Source organism: Scyliorhinus canicula, chromosome 30, assembly GCF_902713615.1.
Source record: "Scyliorhinus canicula chromosome 30, sScyCan1.1, whole genome shotgun sequence".
NCBI classification, from domain to species: Eukaryota; Metazoa; Chordata; class Chondrichthyes; order Carcharhiniformes; family Scyliorhinidae; genus Scyliorhinus; species Scyliorhinus canicula.
Window position 1 is genome coordinate 11991715 of NC_052175.1, and position 9978 is coordinate 12001692.

At 52.5% G+C, this 9978-nt stretch overlaps 1 long non-coding RNA gene across 1 annotated transcript; it reads left to right on the plus strand.

Moving 5' to 3' along the window:
- The first annotated feature begins 1085 nt into the window (after positions 1-1085).
- On the plus strand, positions 1086-5602 carry LOC119958668. The gene is made up of 2 exons (XR_005459047.1): positions 1086-1204; positions 5229-5602. It is a non-coding gene; the product is annotated as an uncharacterized LOC119958668 (long non-coding RNA).
- Positions 5603-9978: the final 4376 nt, after the last annotated feature.

A 9978-nucleotide genomic window follows, 5' to 3' on the forward strand; every position in this document is an offset into this window, starting at 1 on the left:
ACTGTGTGTGTAAATAAACGAGCATTGATTTCGAACTTACTAACTGGTGTATCGAGTCTTTGATCAGTATTCGGTTTTGAACCTTGTGGCGGGATCGAAAGATACATAGAACAGTACAGCACAGAACAGGCCCTTCGGCCCTCGATGTTGTGCCGAGCCATGATCACCCTACTCAAATCTACGTATCCACCCTATACCCGTAACCCAACAACCCCCCCCCCCTCCCCCCTTAACCTTACTTTTTTAGGACACTACGGGCAATTTAGCACGGCCAATCCACCTAACCCACACATCTTTGGACTGTGGGAGGAAACCAGAGCACCCGGAGGAAACCCACGCACACACGGGGAGGACGTGCAGACTCCGCACAGACAGTGACCCAGCCGGGAATCGAACCTGGGATCCTGGAGCTGTGAAGCATTTATGCTAACCACTATGCTACCGTGCTGCCCCGGATACCTGGCAACTCTTGAGCAAACGTAATTAGAATTAAGGACGGCAACCATATTAACTGCCATAAACAGAGCCAATTAAAGAGAGAACACAACGAGCAACAGAGGGGGAACAGTCTCTCGCTGTTTACCCTGTCCATACACTTCGGGATCTTGAATACCACAATCAAAAGCCTCGTCTCGGCCTTGTTCTCTCTCCGAGAAAAATAGGCCCAGCCTCTCCTGTCTATCCTTGTAGCTACAGGTGTTTACCCTGTAGCCCCAGATTATGGGGATAGGGTGGAAGTGTGGGCTTAAGTGGGTCGGCGCAGACTCAATGGGCCAAATGGCCTCCTTCTGCACTGCATGTTCTATGTAACGCAGGCTCCATCCCTCACCGTCCCCCCCCCCCCCCCCCCCCCCCCCCCACCCCCCGCTGAACGTTGCTCGCTCCAGGCGAGTCGACTGGAGAGAAGCATTAAAAGCCCATCGATTCGATAGATTTTTTTTCTCTCTGTGACCTCTCTCAGGGGCATGGCAGACCGGGAGCGGAGCGAGGTTGGAAGAGAAATCAATACGCCCAATTATGCTGAACTCACGTTACACATCTCCCACGTGTGGTCCCCATTTGACTCCAAACTGCGAAGAGGGTGTATAAAAGGGCAGGCGGATCTCAGGCGAGAAGGCAGGACGTACTCTCCCGGGACCTCCACGTTGGAGTCTCGGAAGCTCCCTCGATCGGGCAGGACACGCGACTGGGCCGAGTCTGACAGGTTTCATTTTCAGTTTCAAAAGAGTTTTCAGTTTGCCGTTTGTTCCGGAGGGGGGGGGGGCAAAAACCACCAGCCAAACCGGTGATAAATATTAAGACTGGGTAGGTGAGCAAAAAAAACAAACTTGTATTTATTCGTCTTCGGGGTACTGAGGATTTTTTTTAGTGATTCGCCCGTAGCCCATCCCTAATTGCCCCTCAAGAAGGTGGTGGGTGAGCCGCCATCTTGAACCGGCTGCAGTCCCGTGTGGTGTAGGTATACCCACCGTGCTGTTAGGGAGGGAGTTCCGGGATTCTGACCCCGGCGACAGTGAAGGGACGGCCGATATATTCCCGAGTCGGGATGGCGAGCGGCTCGGAGGGGGGACTTGCAAGTGGGGGCGTTACATAGAACGTGCAGTGCAGAAGGAGGCCATTTGGCCCATTGAGTCTGCGCCGACCCACTTAAGCCCTCACTTCCACCCTATCCCCATAATCTGGGGCTGTTTAGCACTGGGCTAAATCGCTGGCTTTGAAAGCAGACCAAGGCAGGCCAGCAGCACGGTTCGATTCCCGTACCAGCCTCCCCGAACAGGCGCCGGAATGTGGCGACTAGGGGCTTTTCACAGTAACTTCATTTGAGGCCTACTTGTGACAATAAGCGATTTTCATTTCATTTCATAACCCAATAACCCTTCCTAACCTTTATTTTGGACACTAAGGGCGATTGATCATGGCCAATCCACCTAGCCCGCACGTCTTTAGACTGTGGGAGGAAACCGGAGCACCCGGAAGAAACTGACGCAGACACGGGGGTGAACGTGCAGACTCCGCACAGGCAGTGGCCCAGCGGGGAATCGAACCTGGGACCTTGGCGCTGTGAAGCCACAGTGCTAACCACATGTGCTGCTGCGCTACCCATGGGTGTTCCCCATATGTCTGCTGCCCCCCCCCCCCCTTGTCCTTCTAGAGGTTAGAGGTGGTGGGTTTGGTAGGTGCTGTCGAAGGACCCTCGGCGAGTCGCTGCGGTGGCATCTTGACGACGGTAGAAAATAAGGCAGTGCGTCGGTGGTGGAGGGACTTCCGATGCGCATGTTAAATGGAATAGAGGGACAGGGTAGGATCAGGAGTGATCTGGGGGTCACAGTGTGTGTCAGTCGGGACAGTGAAACAGGGCTTGATCAACGGGATTAAAGTGTGCGTTAAACAGAACAAGAAACGCTTGCAGGGGAGAGAGTAATCAGGAGCTGGGAAGTTGGATTAGTATAGATGAGAGTGTACATTAGCACATGTGGCGGTCAGATAGAGGCTAATTGCTGTAAATTAGCACATGAAGGGGTCAGCTAGAGGTTAACTGTTGTAAATTAGCACACGAAGGGGTCAGCTAGAGGTTAATTGTTGTAAATTAGCACATATAGGTCAGCTAGAGGTTAATTGCTGTACATTAGCACATGTGGCGGTCAGCTAGAGGCTAATTGCTGTAAATGATCGCCGAGGTGGTAGTTGCTACTGAGCATGACCTGTGGCCAATTGCGGGGATGAGGGGGGGAAGAGTTTTTCTATGAGGATTTCCAGCTGCACAAAGGCTAAATGGGCTGAAGGGCCTCTTCTGTAATGTATTATTCCATGAGCGAGACTGAGGAGGCAACATGTCAAGTGGAATAGGACAGCACGGTAGCGCGGTGGTTAGCACTGTGGCTTCACCGCGCCAGGGTCCCAGGTTCGATTCCCAGCTTGGGTCACGGTCTGTGCGGAGTCTGCGCGTTCTCCTTGCCTGCGTGGGTTTCCTCCGGGTGCTCCGGTTTCCTCCCACAGTCCAAAGACATATAGGTTAGGTGGGTTGGCCGTGCTAAATTGCCCTTGGTGTCCGAAAAAGGTTAGGAGAGGTTATTGGGTTACGGGGGCAGGGTGGAACTGAGGGCTTAAAGTAGTGGTGGGTTAAATAGATTGCCAGGGTGATATGGACAGGCTGGTCAGGTGGGCAGACCAGCGGCAAATGCAATTTAACCATGAAAAGTGTGAGGTGGTGCATTCTGGGAGGAATAACAAGGCACGGGAATACAGGATGGAGGGTAGGGCGCTAGGAAGGGCAGAGGACCAGAAGGACCTTGGGGTGCAGGTCCATAGATCCCTGAATGCAGCAGTACAGGTGGATGAGGTGGTTATGGAGGCCGATGGGATACTTGCCTTTATTAGCCGAGGCTGAGCGGGGAGGTTATGTATAAAACGCTGGTTAGGCCCCAGCTGGGGTACTGTGTGCCGTTCCCGTCGCCACTCTATAGGAAGGATGTGATTGGGCTGGAGAGGGTGCGGAGGGAGATTCACCAGGAGGCTGCCTGGGTCTGGAGCGTTTCAGCTGGGAAGAGAGGCTGGTTAGGCCAGGGTTGTTTTCCTTGGAGCAGAGAAGGCCGGGGGGGGGAGGACCTGATCGAGGGGGGACAAAATGATGAGGGACACCGATACGGTGGGGAGGGAGGAACCTTTCCCCATTAGCGGAGGGGCCAATAACCAGGGGGGGCTCAGATTTAAGGTCAGGGGCAGGAGGGGATTTGAGGAAGACCCTTTTCGCCCAGAGGGGAGTGGCGAATGGGGAACTCGCTGCCTGAAAGGATGGTCGAGGTGGGAACCCTCACAAGATTTCAGAAGCATTTAGACGAGCCATTGAAACCCCGTCGCCTCACGGCGACGGACCAAGTGCCGGATTAGGATAGACGCAGACAGGATGGGCTGAAGGGCCTCTTTATGTGCCGTTGAAGGTCTCTGAGTCCATCCAGGCGTTCAATCATCTGTAAAACCAGCACTGCCGCGAGTACTGAAGCAGAAGCGTAGACATGGGAGACTTGCAGTACGGGGCACCATCAGACACGATGGGCTGAATGGCCTCCGTCAGTGCTGTATGATTTGTTTATTGGATTGGATTGGATTTTGTTTATTGTCACTTGTACCGAGGTACAGTGAAAAGCATTTTTCTGCAAGCAGCTCAACAGATCATTAAGTACATGAGAAGAAAACGGAACAAAAGAAAATACATAATAGGGCAACACAAGATACACAATGTAACTACAGAAGCACCGGCATCGGGTGAAGCATACAGGGTGTAGTGTTAATGAGGTCAGTCCATGAGGGTCGTTTAGGAGTCTGGTAACAGTGGGGAAGAAGCTGCTTTTGCGTCTGTTCGTGCGTGTTACATATAAAATTATGAAGGGGATAGGACAGATGCGGGCAGGTTGTTTCCACTGGCGGGTGAAAGCAGAACTAGGGGGCACAGCCTCAAAATAAGGGGAAGTAGATTTAGGACTGAGTTTAGGAGGAACTTCTTCACCCAAAGGGTTGTAAATCTATGGAATTCCTTGCCCAGTGAAGCAGTTGAGGCTCCTTCGTTAAATGTTTTTAAGATAAAGATAGATCGTTTTTTTGAAGACTAAAGGGATTAAGGGTTGTGGTGTTCGGGCCGGAAAGTGGAGCTGAGTCCACAAAAGATCAGCCATGATCTCATTGAATGGCGGAGCAGGCTCGAGGGGCCAGATGGCCGACTCCTGCTCCCAGTTCTTATGTTTATCAGACTTTTGTATCTCCTGCCTGATGGAAGAAGTTGGAAGAGTGAGTAAGCCGGGTGGGAGGGGTCTTTGATTATGCTGCCCGCTTTCCCCAGGCAGCGGGAGGTGTGGACGGAGTCCATGGATGGGAGGCAGGTTTGTGTGATGGACAGGGCGGTGTTCACGACTCTCTGAAGTTTCTTGCGGTCCTGGGCCGAGCAGTTGCCATACCCAGGCTGTGATGCAGCCCGATAGGATGCTTTCTATGGTGCATCTGTAAAAGTTGGTAAGAGTCAATGTGGACGTGCCGAATTTCCTTAGTTTCCTGAGGAAGTATAGGCGTTGTCGTGCTTTCCCAATGATACTAATCATTGGGAATTTTAAGTTCTGGAGAAAGATTAAGAAGTTGGTCACAGAGGCTAAATGCCCATGTGCGATTGGCCAGGGAAGGTGAGGGGGGCAGAGTGGTGATACTATTTGACATAATTGTTCTCTGGTCTCCCCTTCCAGGGTTTTCAGAAGCAGTCCATGGACTCTGGACCTCACCGACCTCGTCGCCAGGAGCTCCGATCGCCGGTCCCCGTTGCTCTGGACTCCACGGTCAAGGGCACCCTCCGACCCCACCCCAGCCACCACCCCCCCTCCCCCCGTCGGTCCTCCTCTACCCTCTCCCCCCCTCAATCAACCACCAACGCTTCTTGCTGTGGAGCTCGGACGTCTTTGCTTGCTCACTCTGCCTGCCTCTGTTTGATATGTTTGATATTGGGTTGTTTTTTTGAAGAAGGCAACTGTATATCAGACATATTCCTCCAGCGCTGGGCTCGATCGACCAGACGTACGGATCGTCGTCTGCACGGCTGTAATAAACATGTTCATGGGTGCAAGTGTGTGCGAGAGTTTAAATCTGTCACACTCCAGACATCATACTTAGTCACAAGGTAGGAAACTGTCTTGGAAAACTAATACAAGGGGAGGGGAAGAAGAAATACATTTTTTTTTATGCAGCTGGAAATCCTCAGAGAAACAACTGCGGACCCCGGACCCCCATCCCCCGCATTGACCACAGGTCACGCTTAGTAGCAACTGCCATCTTGCCAATCATTTGCATCCATTAGCCTCTCGCTGACCGCCACATGTGCTAATGTACAGCAATTAACCTCCAGCTGACCCCTACAGGCGCTAATTTACATCAATTAACCTCGAGCTGACCCCTTCATGTGCTAATTTACAGCAATTAACCTCCAGCTGACCCCTACAGGCGCTAATTTATATCAATTAACCTCGAGCTGACCCCTTCATGTGCTAATTTACAGCAATTATGCTCTAGCTCACCCTTTCATGTGCTAATTTACAGCAATTATACTCTAGCTCACCCCTTCATGTGCTAATTTTGGATTGGATTGGATTGGATTTGTTTATTGTCACGTGTACCGAGGTACAGTGAAAAGTATTTTTCTGCAAGCAGCTCAACAGATCATTCAGTACATGGAAGAAAAGGGAATTAAACAAAATTGAAGAAAATACATGAGAATACATAATAGGGCAACACAAGATATACAATGTATCTACATAAGCATTGGCATCGGTTGAAGCATACAGGATGTAGTGTTAATCAGGTCAGTCAATAAGAGGGTCATTTAGGAGTCTGGTGACAGTGGGGAAGAAGCTGTTTTTGAGTCTGTTCGTGCGCGTTCTCAGACTTCTGAATCTCCTGCCCGATGGAAGAAGTTGGAAAAGTGAGTAAGCCAGGCGGGAGGGATCCTTGATTATGCTGCCCGCTTTCCCCCGGCAGCGGGAGGTGTAGATGGAATCAATGGATGGGAGGCAGGTTCGTGTGATTGACTGGGCGGTATTCACGACTCTCTGAGTAATTTACAGCAATTAAGCTCTAGCTGACCCCTTCATGAGCTATCTTACAGCAATTACTCTCCAGCTGACCTCTCAGTGTGTTCTCGTAATTAGTCGTGTGGTTATCAGGGATAGACCATGTTCCTTACCACTGAACCTTAGTGGTTGGATACATTGGCCGCTACATTGGAAAAACAGTGTCCTCCCACCACTGTGCGCCAATGTGACCGGGAGATGGGTTGGCAAACGGAACGATTGATAAACGGAGGTGCAATCGCATCAATGCGAGACGCGTGACCAGGAGATGGCGGGCACAAGGAAACAGCTCCAGTCACACTCTCTACCTGCTAACAACGATACGCTTTCTGACATGTCTAAAGGTATGAGGGGTTGGGACAGAGTAAATAAGGAGGAGGCACTTCCACTGGCAGAAGGGTTGATCGAGACACAGATTGAAGAGAATCGGGATTAGATCCAGGAAGGGGGGGGGGGGGAGAAGTGGAGAGAGGATGAGGAGAACCGCAGCGAGTTGTTGTGAATGGGGAAGGCGCTGCCTGAAAGGGTGGCGGGGCAGAATCACAGAACCCCTACAGTGCAGGAGGCCATTCGGCCCATCGAGTCTGCACCGACCCTTGGAAAGAGCACCCTAACCGAGGCCTACGCCACTGACCCTATTCCTAGGGGCACTTTAGGACCATAAGACATAGGAGCAGAGTTAGGCCACTCGGCCCATCGGGTCGGCTCCGCCATTCAATCATGGCTGATATGTTTCTCACCCCCATTCTCCCGCCTTCTCCCCATAACCCCCGGTCCCCTTATTAATCCAGAACCTATCTATCTCTGTCTCAAAGACACTCGGTGATTTAAAGACGCCCAGTGACTTTAGCGTGGCCAATCCACTCAATCTGCACGACTCTGGGAGAAAACCGGAGCACCCGGAGGAAGCCCACGCAGACACGGGGGGGGGGGGGGGGAGGAGAACGTGCAGACTCCGCACAGACAGTGACCCCAAGCCGGGAATCGAACCTGGGTCCCCGGCGCTGCGGGGCAGCAGTGCGAACCACTGTGTCACAGTGTTGCTCCAATTCAATATGAACTTTCAAAAGGCCGGGGGGGGGGGGGGGGGGGGGGGGTGGAATCAAGAGTACTTTAAGGGGAAAGATTTTGACGAGTTGTATGGAAGGTAAGGAGCCGGGTGGGGGGGGGGGGGAATAGGGGGGGCAATTGGATTGCTCCTTCAGGGTTGTCCGGTAGCTCAGGTGGGGCAGCACGGTAGCACAAGTGGGTAGCACTGTGACTTCACAGCGCCAGGGTCCCAGGTTCGATTCCCCGCTTGGGTCACTGTCTGTGCGGAGTCTGCACGTTCTCCCCGTGCCTGCGTGGGTTTCCTCCGGATGCTCCGGTTTCCTCCCACAGTCCAAAGACCTGGATTGGCCGTGATAAATTGCCCTTCGTGACCAAAAAAAAGGTTAGGAGGGGTTATTGGGTTACAGGGATAGGGTGGAAGTGAGGGCTTAAGTGGGTCGGTGCAGACTCGATGGGCCGAATGGCCTCCTTCTGCACTGTATGTTCTACATCCTGCTACAATGGGCCAGATAGGCTCCATCCGGCCCGTGGGATAATAGGGATAAAACCGACAATGACTCCATGAGGGGCTGGTTTAGCACACAGCTGAATTGCTGGCTTTGAAAGCAGACCAAAGCAGGCCAGCAGCACGGTTCGATTCCCGTAACAGCCTCCCCGGAATGTGGCAACTAGGGGCTTTTCACAGTAACTTCATTTGAAGTCTACTTGTGACAACAAGCGATTTTCATTTCATGATGGTGAATCAGCCAGATGTGAACGATGGGAGAAGTGGGAAATTCAGAAAGCAGGTTCCCGTGTATACCTGTCTCTCTCGCGTTCCCTTCCCGAGTCTCTTTCTCCCCCGTCATATTTCTCTCGTCCCCCCCCCCCCCCACCCGACCTATTGCTCTCTCACCCTGTCCGTGCTTGCTGCTCTCTCTCTTTCTAATCCCGAGCTATTCTCTGACTCCCTGCCTCCGTCACTGTCTTATTTCTGACAATTGATGTACGCCTCTCTCTCTCTCTCCCCACAAAAATAGCCGGCTGCGACCCACCTGTTGAATTGCTCGAGCGCCAGGGGCCGAGTTCTGATGTGATACTGTCACTGTCACCTGTCTGGGCAGTGAGGGCACCAGGGAAGCCAAGCCTTATATGGAGCTCGGAGCTCTGTAAATAGCTGTGCCTTTTGTTTTCTGTAAGGCCTTGTGCAATCCTGAAAATGCATGACCTTCTCGACAGGGAACACAGGCCGAAGGACTCGACTGCAACCTGAGCTCCATCCAGCTAGCAGGAGATCAGTGCTGCCTCTTTTACTTCAATGTCCTCTTTCAGAGCACGGGGATAGATACAGAGTAAAGCTCCCTCTACACTATCCCCATCAAACACTCCCAGGACAGGGACAGCACGGGGTTAGATACAGAGTAAAGCTCCCTCTACTCTGTCCCCATCAAACACTCCCAGGACAGGGACAGCACGGCGTTAGATACAGAGTAAAGCTCCCTCTACACTGTCCCCATCAAACACTCCCAGGACAGGTACAGCACGGGGTTAGATACAGAGTAAAGCTCCCTCTACACTGTCCCCATCAAACACTCCCAGGACAGGTACAGCACGGGGTTAGATACAGAGTAAAGCTCCCTCTACACTGTCCCCATCAAACACTCCCAGGACAGGTACAGCACGGGGTTAGATACAGAGTAAAGCTCCCTCTACACTGTCCCCATCAAACGCTCCCAGGACAGATACAGCACGGGGTTAGATACAGAGTAAAGCTCCCTCTACACTGTCCCCATCAAACACTCCCAGGACAGGTGGAGCAGAGGGTGGTCACATTGTCTGACAGGATCAAGCGCCTGACTGAATGATTCTGATGGCAGTAGATTCTAGGGAGATCTCCTTTATCTCTGGTTTTACGGCGCGAGTACAGTACCCAGGTCAGCGCTGTTAGTAAGGACGGCGTGAATTGATCACGGCCCACAGCAAATGCTGCTGATCTTGCCGAGGCTCCGTGTGCGGCGCCCTCAACTTTACAATCGAAAATTTTAACCTGACGGACTTGATTAAAAATATCTCGACGCAAAGCATCCCGTGTAAGAGAAGCGAAGGGGGAGGGGGGGGTGCAGGGGGACAAGTTCTCTGCCACGTCCGGACCAATACTGACCCCCTCAGCCAGGGCAGGCTCAAGGGCCGAGTGGCTACTCCCTGCTCCTGGTTCCTATGTCACGCCTAACCCCGGGTGCCACCATTGCCAGGCAGCTTCCGCGGGAACGTCAGCGGAGATGCTTCGGCCGTGATGCCCTCCAGAGCCGAAGTGCCCCTGACGCTGGCCAGGAATGAACGCACGGCG